The sequence below is a fragment of the Melanerpes formicivorus genome, unplaced genomic scaffold (assembly GCF_026170545.1).
Source record: "Melanerpes formicivorus ecotype bairdi unplaced genomic scaffold, bMelFor1.0.p_v2 SCAF_54, whole genome shotgun sequence".
NCBI classification, from domain to species: Eukaryota; Metazoa; Chordata; class Aves; order Piciformes; family Picidae; genus Melanerpes; species Melanerpes formicivorus.
In genome coordinates, this window is record NW_027142406.1 from 1352985 (window position 1) to 1372345 (window position 19361).

General features: G+C 47.4%; 1 protein-coding gene across 1 annotated transcript in view; it reads right to left on the reverse strand.

Annotated features, from left to right (window-relative positions):
* The window catches only part of NTF3 (neurotrophin 3), an 80684-nt gene that overhangs the window by 12359 nt on the left and 48964 nt on the right, over positions 1-19361 (reverse strand). The gene's annotated exons all lie outside the window — the stretch shown is intronic.

Sequence of the window (19361 nt, forward strand, 5' to 3'; positions counted from 1 at the left end):
GCTCTCCTAGGGAGACAGACTGAGAGAGCTGGGGTTGTTCAGTCTGGAGAAGAGAAGGCTCTGAGGAGACCTTACTGTGGCCTTCCAGTATGTGAAGAGGGCTACAAGAAAACTGGGGAGGGAATTTTTAGGGTGTCAGGGAGTGATAGGACTGGGAGGGAATGGAATATAGCTACAAATGGGTAGATTCAGATTGGATGTTAGGAAGAAGTTCTTCCCCATGAGGGTGGTGAGAGACTGCACAGGTTGCCCAGGGAGGTGGTGAAAGCCTCATCCCTGGAGGTTTTGAAGGCCAAGCCAGTTGTGGCTCTGGGCAACCTGACCTAGTGTGAGGTGTCCCTGCCCAAGGCAAGGGAATTGGAAATAGATGATCCTTGAGGTCCCTTCCAACTCTAACAATTCTGTGATTCTCCTGTAAGTGATATCTGAGCACTCCATAAGCATTCATCTTGGTTAATATTGATGTGGCAGGAAGGCTGCCATTGTTTTGACAAGCAGAAGCTGGAATACACAGAAGAGGAATGGAATGGAATGGAATGGAATGGAATGGAATGGACTGGAATGGAATGGAATGGAATGGAATGGAATGGAATGGACCAGACCAGGTTGGAAGAGACCTTCGAGATCATCGAGTCCAACCTATCACCCAACACCCTCTAATCAACTCAACCATGGCACCAAGCACCCCATCCAGTCTCTTCCTAAACACCTCCAGTGATGGTTTGCATGGTTTGCAGTGATGATGTTTGCAAGGTCATACAGGTATCCTGCTGCCAGCTGGGGGTTTTGTGCTGCACTGGCTGTGCCAGGAAAGACCTTCTGTAATGCTGTATGGAAGTTTGATTGATCAATGACAAGCATGAAATGCAAGGAAATGAAAGAGTTGCCATCTGAGATGAGCACTCAGCCACATCTGAGTCATGACACAGAATTTCAGCCACAACTGGGCAAACAATTTCCACAAAAGCTGAAGCATTTCAACATATTATTTGCTGTGCAGCCCTGCACACTGTCCAAAGCAACAGTAATTCTAAAGGACATATCCATAGCTAAATCAATAAATTCCAATGACTTGACCAGACCTGTGTGCCAGTCATTTGCAAACAGAGGAATGGAAAAGACCAGAATTAAATCATGGTAGTGGCTGATTGAAACTGATCAACTGTTTGTGGGTTAGTTAATCTTTCCATTACTGCTTGCTAATAGCAGGAAGGGCAAGTGGCAAACAAATTAACTTTGCAGCTGAATTTGGGAGGGATGCAACCAGCAGTGAGCAAAGAGGAATACAGGCACTGCTGGGGAGATGGAGGCATAAAACCTTGGCAGAAAATTGCAAAACACGAGTCAAAGTAGAAAATTAAAAGATAGTGTGCTGGGGGAGTATTGACATTGAGCAATGTTATAGAGGGGAAAAGAAATGTAGAAAGGAGAAACACCTGATCAGACCCAGGAATGATCTAAGATCTTGAAAGGAACAGTATTTAACCGCAGGATCACAGGATGTTAAGGGTTGCAAGGGATCACCTGAGATCATCAAGTCCAACCCCCCCTGCCAGAGCAGGACCATAGACTCTAACATGAAGGTCACACAGGAACACACCCAGATGGGTCTGGAATGTTTCCAGAGAAGGAGACTCCACAACCTCTCTGGGGAGCCTGTTCCAGTGCTCTGTGACCCTCACAGTGAAGAAGTTCCTCCTCATGTTGAGGTGGAACCTCCTGTGCTGTAGTTTATATCCATTATCTCTTGTCCTGTCACAGGGTGCAATTGAGAAGAGTTTGTCCCCTCCCTCTTGACCCCCAACTCTCAGATATTTATAAACACTTATTAAATCCCCTCCCAGTCTTCTCCAGCCTAAACAGCCCCAGGTTTCTCAGGCTCTCCTCATCAGGCAGTGCTCCAGTCCCTTCAGCATCCTTGCAGCCCTCCATTAGACTTTCTTGAGTAGGTGTCTGTCCCTCTTGAACTGGGGAGCTCAGAACTGGATGCAATATTCCAGGTGTGGTCTCACCAGGGCAGAGTAGAGGGGGAGGAGAAGATCCCTGGACCTGCTGGACACACTCCTCTTAATGCCCCCCAGGATCCCATTGGCCATCTTGGCCACCAGGGCACATTGATGACCCATGGAGAGCTTATTGTCCACCAGGACTCCCAGATCCTTCTCCACAGGGCTGCTCTCCAGGAGTTCACCTCCCAGCCTGTACTGCTGCAGTTTATTCTTCCTTCCCAGGTGCAGGACTCTGCACTTGTCCTTGTTGAACCTCATCAAGTCCCTCTCTGCCCAGCTCTCAGTCCGTCCAGGTCTCACTGAATGGCTGCACAGACTTCAGGTGTATCAGCCAAACCTCCCAGCTTGGTATCATCAGCAAACTTGCTAAGCAGACACTTTGTCCCCTCATCAATGTCATTGATGAAGATGTTGGCCAGATAATCAATGCAAATACTGAGGAATTTCATTGCAGAGGGAGGAAGGAATCTTTCCTAACATGGCAGAAAAATTGGGAACACAGCAGAAAAACTGGGAAAGGTGCTTGAAAGCTGGAAGGCATTGTCAAATGAAAATGGGATTATGAAGGAGCAGCAGAAATGCCTAGAAGGCTTGTTTAACTGCCTTGAACATGAAGGCTTTGCTATGTGCTGACAGAAGGGGCATGACAGAAAACCTAGTGCAAAGGCCTTGAAAGCATAAGCACTGGTGAAAGAGAGCATTCACTCCAGGGTGGAGTGAAGGAGAACAATCAGGAGAAATGGGCTTAAAGGAAAGGAAGGGAAGTCAGGCTGATCATCAAAAGCAGTTTTCAAAGCCTGCAAGATGTTTGTAATGAGCCCAAGCCACACCAAAGAGGCCTGGTTTCGTGTTTCCTGCCAGTCCTGAAAGAACATCTGAGTATTTATTTTTTTTTAAACAGTTTGAAGATCCATTAACCTTTCAAGTCAACCTGGACCTACTTTGGCTCAAGCAGGGCTGATTAATGGTTTGGTATGAAAATCAGGCAATAGTTGCAGTTCCTCTTGCTTTCGTCAGAGAGATGCTTTGAGGGCTTAAGCTCTCCATAATTAAAGTTAAGAGCAGCTCTCCAGATGAAACTCACTTCTTTCACCTCCTCACAGTTCTGTGTAGGTTGAAACCTGGCCTTTGGACACATCAAAGGCATGACTGTATTTGGTGTATCCTTAAGGAAAGAGCAAGCGAGGCCATGGAATGTGTTAAGGTGAAGTGCAGGATTCTACATCTGGGTCAGAGCAATCCCAAGCATTGACATAGCCTGAGCAGTGATTAGCTTGAGTGCAGCCCTGAAGAAGAGGACCTGGGGGTGCTGGTGGATGAGAAGCTCAACAGGAGCCAGCAGTGAGCACTTGCAGCCCAAAAGGCCAGTTGTATCCTGGGCTGCATCAGGAGAAGCATAGCCAGCAGGTCAAGAGAGGTGATTCTCTCCATCTACAGTGCTCTGATGAGACCCTTTCTGGAGCACTGTGTCCAGTTCTGAAGCCCCTAGTACAGGAAGGATCTGGAGGTGCTGGAATGTGTCCAAAGAAGGGCTACAAGGATGATCAGAGGGTTGGAGCTGCTCTCCTATGAGGACAGACTGAGAGAGCTGGGGTTGTTCAGTCTGGAGAAGAGAAGGCTCTGAGGAGACCTAGTTGCGGCCTTCCAGTACCTGAAGGGGGCTACAAGAAAAGCTGGGGAGGGACATTTTAGGGTGTCAGGGAGTGATAGGACTGGGGGGAATGGAAAAAAAGTAGAAGTGGGTAGATTCAGATTGGATGTTAGGAAGAAGTTCTTCCCCATGAGGGTGGTGAGACACTGGCACAGGTTGCCCAGGGAGGTGGTGGAAGCCTCATCCCTGGAGGTTTTGAAGGCCAGGCTGGATATGGCTGTGAGCAACCTGCTGTAGTGTGAGGTGTCCCTGCCCATGGCAGGGGGGTTGGAACTGGCTGATCCTTGAGGTCCCTTTCAACCCTGACAATTCTATGATTCTATGATTTATAATAGATACTCTTGGTCTGTTTTTAAATGCCTGAGGTGGATTTTGTCTAACCTGATGCCAGGAGGAGAAAGGGAAACCCCTCTCAGATTATCAGAATTTTGTCCCTCTCCTAGCTCCCTCTGCTTGGAGAAGGGCTATGAAAGTGCACTCTTGTAGAGAGCCTGTGATGTAGAATGGTCTGATGCCTATTCACATTCACATTCCAAATATATCCTTTAGGGGAAAAATATTATATATATATATATACACATATATATATAATTTATTTGTTTACATATATATGTAATATATATATAAATATATATATATATATAATGATAGGGGTTTAGGTTTTCTGATGTCAGGAAACTCAAGAGAAAAACTGTCAAAAATAAATCATTTTGCTCAATTTTACATTCAAATAACTGTTGGGTCAGTTTAGAAAGTGAAAATTTCCTCTTCCATTTGTTTTAATGCTTCCCATTTCTGTCTTTCTTTTGTGAGGAATGGAAAGCAGTGAAATGGAGCAAGCAAATAGAAGACGTCTGTGAAGGTTGCACCTTCATAGAATCATGGAATGATTGCCTGAAGGGGAACTTAGAATAGAATAGAATAGAATAGAATAGAATAGAATAGAATAGAATAGAATAGAATAGAATAGAATAGAATTAACCAGGTTAGAAAATACATTTCATATCACCAAGTCCAACCTATCACCCAACACCATCTAATCAACTAAACCATGGCACCAAACACCCCATCCAGGCTCTTCCTAAACACCTCCAGGGATGCTGACTCCACCACCTCCCTGGGCAGCACATTCCAATGGCCAATCTCTCTCTCTGTATAGAACTTCTTCCTAACACCCAGCCTAAACCTCCCATGGTGCTGCTTGAGACTGTGTTCTCTTGTTCTGGTGCTGGTTGCCTGGGAGAAGAGACCAACCCCCAGCTGGCTACAACCTTCCTTCAGGGAGTTGTAGACAGCAAGAAGGTCTCCCCTGAGCCTCCTCTTCTCCAGGCTAAGCAACCCCAGCTCCCTCAGCCTTTCCTCACAGGGCTCTGCTCCAGACCCCTCCCCAGCCTTGTTGCCCTTCTCTGGACACATTCAAGTGTCTCAATGTTCTTCTTAAATTGAGGGGCCCAGAACTGGACACAAGGTGTGTCCTGGCCAGTGCTGAGTACAGTGCCAGAATGACTTCCCTGCTCCTGCTGGCCACACTGTTCCTGATCGAGGCCAGGATGCCATTGGCCGTCTTGGCCACCTGAGCACACTGCTGGCTCATGTTCATCTTTCTATCAACTTTAAAGCAAAAAATACTTTAAAGCAAAACATTGAGGATTGGGAGTACTTTAGCACAGGCTGTCTCTGGCTAGGTATATGATACCCAGATAGTGGAGAGAAAAGCAAGGCTTTAAACTGGGCATGAGCAGGAGGTGTCCAACAGCTGGCCTTGCTTCTTCCTACTCAGTCAGGACCTGGCATGTCCTTTTAGGAAAGCTCTTGCTGAAGAAATTCTGATTCTACCTCTAAAAGGGACTGGATTAACATACCTGTCAGGGTGTGGGGATAGAAACTGTGATTTTTTTTTAACAGACATTTGTTCACCTCTTGTCATAGACACCCTCTGTATTTCATGAAAGAATCCTACTAAGAGTTTGGCAACTAAAGCCTAGGCAGATTATATGATTTTTCCAAGGTTATGAAAGCCCAAAGTCATGTGTAGAGAAAGGGGGGAGTGAACGTTTAGACCTTCCTCTCATGAGGTTTAGGCTGCGGTTAGTTCCACCCACTGGAACAACTTCTTCCTTCAGGTTCTTCCCAACATTCTGCTGGCCCTGACCAAAGTCCAGTGAGTCATCTGGCCAAAATCAGAAGAACTTCCATGCCATATTTATTCCTGTTGAAGTGGCAGGACAGGGAAAGAGTCCTTGCTCTAGTGAAGTCAGAAGGATCTGAGAAGCAAGCAGAGGGAAGGAAAAGGATGTGGAAAGCGTTGCCAAAGGTATCCATGGATGGCTGTTGCAGAAGATCTCAGGTGCCTTGAGGAATTCAGAGTAACTTGGAATCAGCCTTAAAAGAGGAACAGGCCAATGCAAATCAGCTGTAACAGTTCAGTAGTTTTCCCCAGGAACAAGCAAAACAATCAAGGGAGAGGCTTTTAATTCTGCACATAGGAAAAGCCTGGTCCTAGATTTCAATTTGCACAGTAGAAATCCCTGACTAACAAGGAACCAAATGCTCTTGTGCTTCAGGAAGTGGGAGAATTAGGGATGCTTACTTTGGACAGCGGTGTAACTTTACAGCATAGCCTATACAAGGGGAGATGCACAGCTGCATCTCCCCAGGAACAGAGTAGAGAATATATTGCGAGTCAAGAGTCACAATTCCTCCCTCTTTTCCCTCCACCATCACATGCACTCCCTTTGCTCTGCTACAAGACTCAATTATTTCATCCTTTCTGTATTTTTTTCTTCGTGGAGCAGTTTACTCTCCCATGCTCCCAGCCAGCTCCTTTGGCTCGCCAGGAAGCAGAGTGGGGTGAAGCTTGGGCTCTCTGCACTTTTGTCATCTTAACATTTGCTCTCCACCCACTTCCTCTCAGCAGGGAGTATTGGGTGAGCAGCCCCTGCTCCCCTTGCTGCAGGCAGAGCTGTGCTGAACGAGCTGAACCTGGAGAGTCGTGGGAGCAAAGCTGAGGGGAAAGAGGGACGCTCCTCCTTTCCTCTCATATTCTTGCCTGACTAGGTACTGGCCCTGGCAATCTGTGGTGAGTTTAAGTTATCAAGTACAGATTCTGGACAGATTCCAAGTGAAGGTTTTGTGTCAAAATTTTCACACAGGATATTGTCAGGTTTAGCAAAATAGAGGAGCACGTTCACTTTAACCTGTGAAAGCCCAGCATCTTCCTAACCTGATCTCAAGCTGTTGCTAGAAAATATGGAAGGCAGCCCACTGCAAAAACCAAACAAAAGAAAACAATCACATCCTTAGGAGCTTTTGGGAGGTGAACACGTGGGGACAATAAGTTCTCAGGCCTCTCTGACAATGGGAACATAAAGAGCTTTGCTGAGTTACAAGCAGGAGTAAAGGACTTGTTCAGTAGAAGGTGAGCTTTCCTACCACTGCCACTGATGGGAAGCCTGCACCTAATTAGATGCTCTCCTAGAAAAAGGCAAAATCAGACATGTGCCTCTTCTCTGTCCCATGCTCCCTTTATCTAACCCTAAACCTACATTTCTGGGATGAAAGCATGTCAAACCTCAGAACTGACTTCTCTGACCATGTCATGAAGGCCACTTTCCTGTCTGCATACATGCAGAGGCACAGTTTGTGATTTCGAGCTCACAGTGTGGCTTCAGATAAGATACAGGTGAATGGAAAGCAGAAGGGAACTTGTCAGGTCATAGAATCATAGAATCAACCAGGTTGGAAAAGACCTCAGAGATCAGCAAGTCCAACCTGTCACCCAACACCTCATGACTGCTAAACCATGGCTTGAAGTGCCACGTCCAATCCCCTCTTGAACACCTCCGGTGATGGTGACTCCACCACCTCCCTGGGCAGCACATTCCAATGGCCAACAACTCTCTCTGTGAAGAACTTTCTCCTCACCTCAAGCCTAAACTTCCCCTGGCACAGCTTGAGACTGTGTCCTCTTGTTCTATCACTGGTTGCCTGGGAGAAGAGACCAATCCCCCACCTTTCAGGTACTTGTAGACAGCAAGAAGGTCTCCCCTGAACCTCCTCTTCTCTAAGCTAAACACCCCCATCTCCCTCAGCCTCTCCTCACAGGGCTGTGCTCCAGATCTCTCCCCAGCCTTGTTGCCCTTCTCTGGACACGTTCAAGAGTCTCAATGTCCTTCTTAAATTGAGGGGCCCAGAACTGGACACAGGACTCAAGGTGTAGCCTAACCAGTGCTGAGTCCAGGGGCACAATGACTTCCCTGCTCCTGCTGGCCACACTATTCCTGATGGAGGTCAAGTCAGCGGTTCTGATCATCAAACTGTTGGATTCAGATGCATGTGTCAAGGTTGGATTTATAAGCAGAGTACTGTGCCAGACTTGTTTAGAAAAGATCAAACACATATTTTGGGACTGCTAGAAACAAAGGAAAATTGCAAAGAACATTTATTCCCCTTTAAATTTCTTGAATGGTATCATGTTTGGAAACAATTTGCTAATATGGAGCTCAAAAATTAAAGCCCAGGGCCAAATTCTGCTTTTGGTCATGCAGACAGCAGGCGACTGTGGACCTGAGTTGCATCTAACTGAGGTCATAATCTGGCATAGAGTCTGAGCTGGCTGAGTTTTCTGTTAAGCTAATGTCAGTCCTGGTAAGTTGTTATGAGGGAATCCACTAGGGAATGAGTCAGGTGCTAATGCTCACAATCAACAGGATTCCAAAGAGATGGGGGGGGGGGGGGGGGAAATGTAAGAAACAATGCTGTGTCTTCTGATTAAGTTGCTTGTTTAGCCTTAAAATAGTTTCTATTGACTTGAGTGGAGCTACTTCAGACTTTCCTTGGTACAAGTTAGAATAAAATATGACTCAGTATTTAGAAGATCATTCCATCTCAGATGGAAAGAAACAGGAAAAAAATGAAGGAAGAATATGGACATTTCTGAACAAAAAAGGAGGCAAACCCAAACTATCTTCTTGCCCTTTTGTCTGTGCTTTGTGTGAAGAAGCTGAAACTAAGATCTTCATTTCTCAACAATCTTTCTCTTAAATTTGAGGGAAATGTGAATCTCTGCTGTGAAACTTGGACTCAAGTTCTTTATAGTGAGTGAACTTTTACCCTTCTTGATGGAGTTATCTGTGTGTACAGAATGAGCCAGAAAACTCTTGAGGCATGATTTCCTAAGACAATGAAGACAGCAGTCATAGCATAACAGCTGGCATCATCCTTTCCCATTCTGACCCCAAACTATCAGTAGATAGAGGAGGGCAAATTTAGATTGGATGTTAGGAACATTGGATGTTCTGCACCATAAGGGTAGTGGAACAGATTGCCCAGGGGATTTGGGCCCCACCCCTGGACATATTCAAGGTCATGCTTGACAAGGTTCTGAGCAACCTGATCTAGTTGAAGATGCCCCTGCTTACTGCAGAGGGGGTTGGACTGGATGAGGACTTTGGAGGTCCCTTCCCAAAGAGTGGTGGTGAATGGTGCCACATCCAGCTGGCAGCCAGTCAGTAGTGGAGTCCCCCAGGGATCAGTGCTGGGCCCTGTGTTCTTTAACATCTTTATTGACGATCTGGATGAGGGCATTGAGTAAATCAGTAAATTTGCTGATGACACCAAGCCAGGGCAAGGGGTTGATCTGCTGGAGGGTAGAGAGGCTCTGCAGAGAGACTTTGACAGGCTGGACAGATGGGCAGAGTTCAAGTGCAGGAGATTGAACACATCCAAGTGCCGGGTTCTGCACATTGGCCACAACAACCCCAGGCAGTGCTACAGGCTGGGGTCAGAGTGGCTGGAGAGCAGCCAGGCAGAGAGGGACCTGGGGGTACTGATTGACAGCTGGCTGAACATGAGCCTGCAGTGTGCCTAGGTGGCCAGGAGGGCCAATGGCATCCTGGCCTGCATTAGGAACAGTGTAGCAAGCAAGAGCAGGGAGGTCATTCTGTCCTGTGCTCTGCACCAGTTAGGCCACACCTTGAGTCCTGTGTCCAGTTCTGCGCTCCTCAGTTTAGGAAGGAGGTTGACTTGCTGGAGCGTGTCCAGAGAAGGACAACGAAGTTCGTGAGGGGTTTGGAACACAGCCCTGTGAGAAGAGGCTGAGGGAGCTGGGATTGCTTAGCCTGGAGAAGAGGAGGCTCAGGGGAGGCCTTCTTGCTGTCTACAACTACCTGAAAGGAGGTTGTAGACAGGCAGAGGTTGGTCTCTTCTCCCAGGCAGCCAGTACCAGAACAAGGGGACACAGTCTCAGGCTGCGCCAGGGGAGGTTTAGGTTGGAGGTGAGAGAGAGATTGGCCATTGGAATGGGCTGCCTGAGGAGGTGGTGGAGTCGCCATCACTGGAGGTGTTCAGGAGGAGACTTGACAGGGTGCTTGGTGCCATGGGTTAGTTGGTTGGGTGGTGTTGGATGATCTTGAAGGTCTCTTCCAACCTGGTCTATTCTATTCTATTCTATTCTATTCTATTCTATTCTATTCTATTCTATTCTATTCTATTCTATTCTATTCTATTCTATTCTATTCTATTCTATTCTATTCTATTCTATTCTAAGCCAGACCATGCCGTGATTTTATGATCTGTATGGCTGGTTCAGATGGTATAAATATATGTGAAAGGGAGAAAATAACATCACTACAGGACTCATGGAATCATAGAATTGTTAGGGTTGGAAGGGACCTCAAGGATCAGCCAGTTCCAACCCCCCTGCCATGGGCAGGGACACCTCACACTACAGCAGGTTGCTCACAGCCACATCCAGCCTGGCCTTCAAAACCTTCAGGGATGAGGCTCCCACCACCTCCCTGGGCAACCTGTGCCAGTGTCTCACCACCCTCACGGGGAAGAACTTCTTCATAACATCCAGTCTGAGTCTACCCATTTCTAGTTTTGTTCCATTTCCCCCCAGTCCTATCACTCCCTGACACCCTAAAAAGTCCCTCCCCAGCTTTTTGTAGCCCCCTTCACATACTTCTCTTCTCCAAACTGAACAGCCCCAATTCCCTCATTTTGTCCTCATAGGAGAGGAGCTCCAGCCTTCTGATCATCCTCCTGGCCCTTCTCTGGACATGTTCCAGCACTTCCAGATACTTCCTGTAACAGGGGCTCCAGAACTGGACACAGTACTCCAGGTGTGGTCTCACCAGAGTGGAGCAGAGGGGGAGAATCACCTCCCTTGACTTGCTGGCTCTGCTTCTCTTGATGCAGCCCAGGATGGGATTGGCTTTCTGGGCTGCAAGTGCTCACTGCTGGCTCATGTTGAGCTTCTCCTCCCCCAGCACCCCCAAGTCCTTTTCTTCAGGGCTGCTCTCAAGCCAGTCCCTGCCCAGCCTATATCAGTGCTTGGGATTGCCCCGACCCACATGCAGGACCTTGCACTTGGTCTTGTTGAACCTACTACAAACTCCCTTAAATTCTGTATCTAACTGAACAGCAGCCTCTGGCTCAGTTCATAGCTATACTATTTGCTTTCATTCAAGGGAATTTTAAAAGTAATTCAACACAGGAGATTCTTTTTTTCCTTGGTTGCTATTCTCTGGAACAGTTGCCAAAGAGGATTGTATTTTTCAGTTAACAGTGGCTTCTCAAGGATAAATTACTTCCTGGGCAAATATTTCCTTTGATACTTTCAGCCCAGTAGCTAATTCAAAAAATTCTTACTGTGGGCTCTTGAGGTTCCCTCTCCTTTGCTTCTTTCTCAAAAGCTATTTTCTACTGGAGGAAACTCCATGCAGCTGATACAGTTAAACTTCAGCAAACCCAGCATGAGTAACAAAAGCAGGGGCTTCCTTTCTTTCTCTTGTTGATGCTCCCCTGCCAATATTCACATTCTTCAAATATTCAGGTGAATAATCCTGATGCACTGTCTTTTCACAGGGTTAACATGCTTGTCGTGGGAGATCACAGGATCACAGGATGTCAGAGGCTGGAAGGGACCTCTGGAGATGATCAAATCCAATCCCCCTGCCAGAGCAGGATCACAGAATCTAGCACAGGTCTTTAAAGTCTCCAAAGAAGGAGACTCCACAACCTCTCCAGGAAGCCTGTTCTAATGCTCTGTGAAGGGCAACAAAGCTGGGGAGGGGTTTGGAGCACAGCCCTGTGAGGAGAGGCTGAGGGAGCTGGGGTTGCTTAGCCTGGAGAAGAGGAGGCTCAGGGGAGACCGTCTTGCTCTCTACAACTGCCTGAAGGGAGGTTGTAGCCAGGTGGGGGTGGGTCACTTCCCCCAGGCAACCAGCACCAGAACAAGAGGACACAGTCTCAAGCTGCACCAGGGAAGGTTTAGGCTGAATGTTAGAAAGAAATTCTTCCCAGAAAGAGAGATTGCCCATTGGGATGTGCTGCCCAGGGAGGTGGTGGAGTCACCATCACTGGAGGTGTTTAGGAAGAGACTGGATGGGGTGCTTGGTGCCATGGTTTAGTTGATTAGATGGTGTTGGGTGATAGGTTGGACTTGATGATCTCTGAGGTCTTTTCCAACCTGGTTAATTCCATGCTATGTTATGCTATGCTACGCTACGCTATGCTATGCTGTGCTGTGCTGTGCTATGCTATTCTACTCATAGTGAAGATGTTCCTCCTCTAGTTCAGCTTGTGCTTGGTCTACTGATGGAAAAATGATCAAAGAAACAATTTTTAAATGGAACACATAGAAAATTTGTACCAGCTCAGTTATGAATCATAGAAGGCTCAGGTTGGAAACGACCTCTGAGATCACCTACTCCAACCTTCCCGCCATGGGCAGGGACACCTCTCAGACTCAGCTGCACAAGGCCTTCATGAGGTTCAACCAGAGCAAGTGCAGGGTCCTGCATCTGGGTCGAGGCAATTCCAGGCACAAATCCAGGCTGGGCAGGGACTGGCTGGAAAGCAGCCCTGAGGAGAGAGGCTTGGAGGTGCTGGGGGAGGAGAAGCTCACCAGGAGCTCTCAGTGTGCACTTGCAGCCTGCAAAGCCAATCAGATCCTGGGCTGCATCAGGAGAAGTGTGGCCAGCAGGGCAAGGGAGGTGATTCTCCCCCTCTGCTCAGCTCTGCTGAGACCCCACCTGGAGTACTGCCTCCAGCTCTGGAGCCCCTACTACAAGAAGGATCTGGAGGTGCTGGAAGGTGTCCAGAGAAAGGCCAGGAGGATGGTCAGAGGGCTGGAGCTGCTCTGCTGTGAGGACAGACTGAAGGAGTTGGGGCTGTTCAGTCTGCAGAAGAGAAGGCTCTGAGGTGACCTCATTGTGGCCTTCCAGTATCTGAAGAGGGCTACAAGAAGGCTGGGGAGGGATTGCTCAGGATCTCAGGGAGTGATAGGACTAGGGGGAATGGAATGAAGCTGGAGGTGGGGAGATTCAGGCTGGAGGTGAGGAGGAAGTTCTTCCCCATGAGAGTGGTGAAGCCATGGAATGGGTTGTCCAGGGAGGTGGTTGAGGCCCTGCCCCTGGAGGTGTTTAAGCCCAGGTTGGATGAGGCTCTGGGCAGCCTGATCTAGTGTGGGGTGTCCCTGCCCATGGCAGGGGGGTTGGAACTAGATGATCCTTGTGGTCCCTTCCAACCCTAACTGATTCTACGATTCTATGATTCCCTAACAAAGAGCTGGAAGCAGCAGCCATAGCAGGTCCTGGGTCTGGATCTCTTGAGAGGTTGCACATTGAACTCTCAATGGCAAAAACCAGTCTGCAGTAGTATCATAGAATCAGAGAATGGTTTGAATTGGAAGGGACCTCCAAAGGTCATTTAGTCTTCTGCAGTCAGCAGGGACATCCTCCACTAGATCAGGCTGCCCAGAGCACTGTTGAGCTTCACCCTGAATCTCCTCAGGGATGGGGCCTTAACTACCTCCCTGGGCAACCGGTTCTGTTCTCAACCCACTACACCACATAAATTCATGGTGTGCTTCCTTGAGTAGTACCAATAATGAAGTTGGTTTTACCGTGGCTTGTTGATTTGTGGTTAATTTCTTTGGTCTCCTAAACAGTCAAACTGCATCTGAAGCTCCTGAAGTAGTTTGGATCTGGATCTTCTGGTATTGGAGTCTCCAAGTTTCTCTCTCTTGGCTGGACTCCCCTCAGTGAGAGCACAAACACAGCACACCCATTTTTTTTTCTCTTTGACCATCTGTTTCCACTACCTTTGTAAAAGCCAAACTCCTTAACATCCTCTCTCAACATTGGCCAAGTGCAAAACTTGTTGGGAGGTTCTTATGAACAGATAAACAGACTGCATCACTGCAGAAGCCTCATGTGTTACAAAGATTGGCAGCAACTGGGCAAGATGAGCTACATGTTATTATTTATATCATATATAAATGTGTTGTTATATGTATTATAAGACATGGAGAAAAACTTCTGGATTTTGCCCCATCATCACTCTTGTAGCCTCTGGGTCTCTGTAGGACACAACCATTAGTTCATTGTCTCTCTCACAGACCCAGTTCCTCCTGATGTCTACTCAACCATTAGGTATAAAATGTTTCCCTCTGCAGTCTCTGCAGAACAGCTTCCAGAGGAAGTGACAGGAGCTGAGAACCATGGAGCCCTCTTCTCATGTTGTCAAGCAGGTGCTTCCTGGCTTCAAAAAGCTCCAAAGAAAGCTTTAACCCAGGTGGACAAAAGAGGCCAGGCTTTGAATGCAGAAAATTATGCAGATTAGGAGAGATTTATGCCTCTACTCTAGTTCTGGAGCTGATGTAGTTCCTCAGGGCTCTGTAAAGCTGAGATGATGTTATTTAAGTGGTATAGAAGAAATTCATGTTTAGGATCTTTGTTACTGTATTGGAAATTTTATGGCTATGAGATAACATCAGCCTGACATCCCTTCAAACATGAAGTTGGATTCATAGAATCATAGCATCACAGTATCAGTCAGGGTTGGAAGGGACCACAAGGATCATCCAGTTCCAACCCCCCTGCCATGGGCAGGGACACCCCACACCAGATCAGGCTGGCCAGAGCCTCATCCAGCCTGCGCTTAAACACCTCCAGGGACAGGGCCTCAACCACCTCCCTGGACAACCCATTCCAGGGCTTCACCACTCTCATGGGGAAGAACTTCCTCCTCACCTCCAGGCTGAATGTCCCCACCTCCAGCTTCATTCCATTCCCCCTAGTCCTATCACTCCCTGAGATCCTGAGCAGTCCCTCCCCAGCCTTCTTGTAGCCCCCTTCAGATACTGGAAGGCCACAATGAGGTCACCTCAGAGCCTTCTCTCTTTTCACTCAACAGAAATGTCTGTTGCAATGCTTAACTTCTCTGTGTAGACTTCAAGACCCTGTCAGCCTATTTAAGCCAAAAAAAAAAGCTTACTTCACTGACTGGACTTTAAGGTAAAGAAGAACAGAATATGCATTTTAAACACCAAATTAAAGTGCAGTCAAATATTCTGTTCACTGAGTGAAGGAACCTATATTGAACAGAACTGTACACAGAGAAGGAAGATATAGGAATAGAATAGAATTAATCAGGATGGAAAATACCTTTGAGGATCATCAAGTCCAACCTGTCAACAACACCATCTAATCCACTAAACCATGGCACCAAGCACCCCATCCAGTCTCTCCTAAACACCTCCACTGATAGTGACTCCACCACCTCCCTGGGCAGCACATTCCAATGGCCAATCTCTCTTTCTGTGAAGAACCTCTTCCTAAGATCCAGCCTAAACCTCCCCTGGTGCAGCTTGAGACTGTGTCCTCTTGTTCTGGTGTTGGTTGGACTCCCCCATGCTGCCACAGACATAACAGAAGTCACCACTGCTAGAGCAGAGAGAGTCATAGAATCACAGAGTGTGAGGGGTTGGAAGGGACCTCAAAAGACAATCCAATCTGATCCCCCTGCCAGAGCAGTTTCACCCAGAGCCTGTCACACAGGAACACATCCAGGCAGGTCTTGAGTATCTCCAGAGAAGAAGACTCCACAACCCCCCTGGGCAGCCTGTTCCAGTGTTCTGTCACCCTCACAGGGAAATAAATCTTCGTCCTGTTTCCATTGAACTTCCTCTGCCTCAGCTTCCACCCATTGCCCCTTGTGCCGTCACTGGGCGTCACCCAGCAGAGCCGGGCTCCAGTCTCTTGGCAATCACCCTTTACATGTTTATAAAGATGAATCAGTTCACCCCTTAGTCTCTCCAAGCTAAAGAGCCCCAGCTCCCTCACTCTCTCCTCATAAGGAAGATAAAATCATAGAATCATAGAATCAATAGAGCTGGAAAACACCTCAGAGATCATCAAGATGTTCTACTCCCTTCAACATCTTTGTGGCTCTGCACTGGATTGATTCAAGCAGTTCCCTGAGGTTCTTCTTGAATCAAGGGGCCCAGCATGGGACACAATATTCCAGAAGTGGCCTCATCACAGCAGAGTAGGAAGAGAGGAAAAGAGAAAGAACAGATTGTAAACACCCTTTATACAGGGAGATGCAGCATGCCGGGAATGAAATAGCAAAGGTTACCCTGTCTCCACCCCCTTGTACTCTCTGGTCCTTCTGGAGGTCTTCTTCTCTATGATGAGACACTTAGTGCTTAACCTGTAACAGGAAGCCCTCTTTAAAAACTGAGAAGAGGAATCCCAAATGATGAGGGAGTCACAAAGAGTTAAAAGCCATGAATCTGGGGGGGGAAAGAAAAAAGCCCCCATGAGTCAATGTCAAAAAGTTTACAGTTTGACCATCTGAAAATATTCTGGGTTCAACAGATCAAAACAGCTTGCTTGACTTGAACTTTATAAGAAATAAACAAACAGAAAAAGATGTTTAGAAGCACAAACTGTTTAATTGCTTGAAGTGACTAGGCTTTCCTTCCACACAGCTCAGATCTGATTCACAGTATCATAGTATCAGTCAGGGTTGGAAGGGACCACAAGGATCATCTAGTTCCAACCTCCCACTGCCATGGGCAGGGACACCTCACACTAGATCAGCCTGGCCAGAGCCTCATCCAGACTTTTCATCAGACTTTTCTGATTCAAAACCTTTTTTGAGTGATTTGGGACCGTGTGGTTGCCACAATGCAAGAGTCTCATCTGGTTATTAGGTAGTAGAAAGACAAGGAGCTAAAGGATAATATCCTTGCAGTGGAATCATAAGAACAAACAGTATTTTCCAAAGGATGTAAGGGATCAATATTTAAAAGTCTTGGATGAAAGATTTTGTGTCTGACCATAAAGGCTGCCTAGATGGGCAAACCTTCTACAGTATAAAAGAGGCTTGACAGGGCTCTGGGCAACCTGATCTGTTTGAGGACGTCCCTGCTTACTGCAGGAGTTGTTGGGCTAGATGATCTTTACAGGTCCTTTCCAAACAAACCCTTCTATGATTCTATGCTTCTATGCTTCTATCATTCTATCTTATTGGGACTGTTCAGTCTGGAGAAGAGAAGGTTCCGAGGAGATCTTATTATGGCCTTCCAGTAAATGAAAAGGGCTACAAGAAAGCTGGGGAGGGACTTTTTAGGTTGTCAGGGAGTGATAGGACTGGGGGGAATGGAACAAAACTAGAAATGGGTCGATTCAGATTGGATGTCAGGACAAAGTTCTTCCCCATGAGGGTGGTGAGACACTGGCACAGGTTGCCCAGGGAGGTGGTGGAAGCCTCATCCCTGGAGGTTTTGGAGGCCAGGCTGGATGTGGCTGTGAGCAACCTGCTGTAGTGTGAGGTGTCCCTGCCCATGGCAGGGGGTTTGGAACTGGCTGATCCTTGAGGTGTCTTCCAACTCTAACAGTTCTATGATTCCATCACTGCATCACTGACTACTGTCATTACTCTGGTTTGAACCACTGCAAGGCTCTTCCCCTTAACTGAAGATCTTTCACTGCTTTGTGAAATGGTGTCATTCAGTGACAAAAAAAAACCCACACAAAACCCAACCAAAAAATCACCAAAAAAGAACAAACCCAAACAACAAACCTTGATTGTCAGCATGTGTCATGCAGAAACTGTTTTGTGGCCTGATGCCAGCGCATTTTTTCGCCGGTTCAGAGACTGACAAATTGGTTTCTTCATGAGACATTTAAATAAATAAATAAATCTCTCTTCTCTTTCCCCCCTCCCCCATCTTTGCTCTTCTCCCAGCTGTCAGCACTGTTTACAGTTTAAGTTAGCAAAAAATATATATTTACAAGTACTGCTCACTGCTTTGTTTCCTGGTATAGACTGCCTGAGGGCATGTCTGTGAGTTGAACACCCAGCTATGCACACAAATACAATCCCCCCCCCCCTTTCTCGTGTCAGCCTTCCCCCTCTCCTCCCTTGTGTTCTCCAGACACATTTTAAATCCTTTCTGTCTCATTCTGAGCTCTGTGAGGTGAGGACTGACATCTTCGTGCCTCTGCATGCGCTCCGTCAGACCTTGAGCGCTAAGCAGGAGGCTCCTATCACTCCCGAGCAGGGGAGGCCAAACCTCCTGCTTTTAACCAAGCGCTGTTGTGGCCCCTTTCCTGCTCTGCAAACCTACAGGCTGGATTAACTGAGGTCACAGAGCATGACAAACGTCATGTGCCTGTGCTGCAGCTGAGTGTTTCACCTCCTGGGCTCGCGTGTGAAAGCAGCCTTGCGAGAAGGTTTTGTTTTCAGCTGCAGCCTTGTGCCGTGGCCCTTCTCCTGACTGGACATGTGCCCATCGGACAATCCCAGAGCCTATTGGTTGCCTGCCAGCCCCAGATGCCAGAAGCATGTCCCCACTTCCTCTCCCCTTACATGATGAAGTCTGCAGGGTCTCATTCCCTGCAACTCAGAAAAGTTGTGTCTTGCAGAGTCTCGGGGCAGCAAGGCCAGATCTTGATGAAGGCCTCCAGATGTTATTGCAATAGCAGCAACAATTAGAAAGCTACCATAACTAACTGAATAATGCACAACAAATCGAAACCAAGGCTTTTCATGCAGTTTTTTGTTTGTTTGTTTGGTTTGTTTTAATCACAGAATCACAGAAACACAGAATAACCAAGGTTGAAAGAGACCTCAAAGATCATCAAGTCCAACCTGTTACTACAGACCTCATGACTAGACCATGGCACCAAGTGCCACGTCAAATCCCCTCTTGAACACCTCCAGGGATAGGGACTCCACCACCTCCCTGGGCAGCACATTCCAATGTCTAACAACTCTCTCAGTGAAACTTTCTCCTCACCTCAAGCCTGCCACTTCCCCTGGCACAGCTTGAGACTGTGTCCTCTTGTTCTGGTGCTGGTTGCTTGAGAGAAGAGACCAACTCCCTCCTGGCTACAACCACCCTTCAGGGAGTTGTAGACAGCAAGAAGGTCTCCCCTGAGCCTTCTCTTCTCCAGGCTAAGCAACCCCAGCTCCCTCAGCCTCTCCTCACAGGGCTGTGCTCCAGACCCCTCCCCAGCCTCATTGCCCTTCTCTGGACACGTTCAAGTGTCTCAATATCCTTCTTAAACTGAGAGGCCCAGAACTGGACACAAGACTCAAGGTGTGTCCTGGCCACTGCAGAGTACAGGGGCACAAACTTGTGTGCCCCTTATCAGAACTCGACTTCAGCATCATGCACACCACGCTTGTGGCTTTGCAAGCACTCAGGACTTTAAGTCCTAATGAGGCCAGCTGAAAGCTGACACTTCCCAGAAGTTTTGCAGGACTTCTTGTTAAGTGTCCAACTAGTCAGAAAGGAGTGTCCAGTGGTTAAGGTCACTAACCTGTGTTTGGATTCCTAATTCCCTCAGGATCTGCATTTAAACTATTGGGAAAGGCATTAAGGACTTGTTTATGCTGCC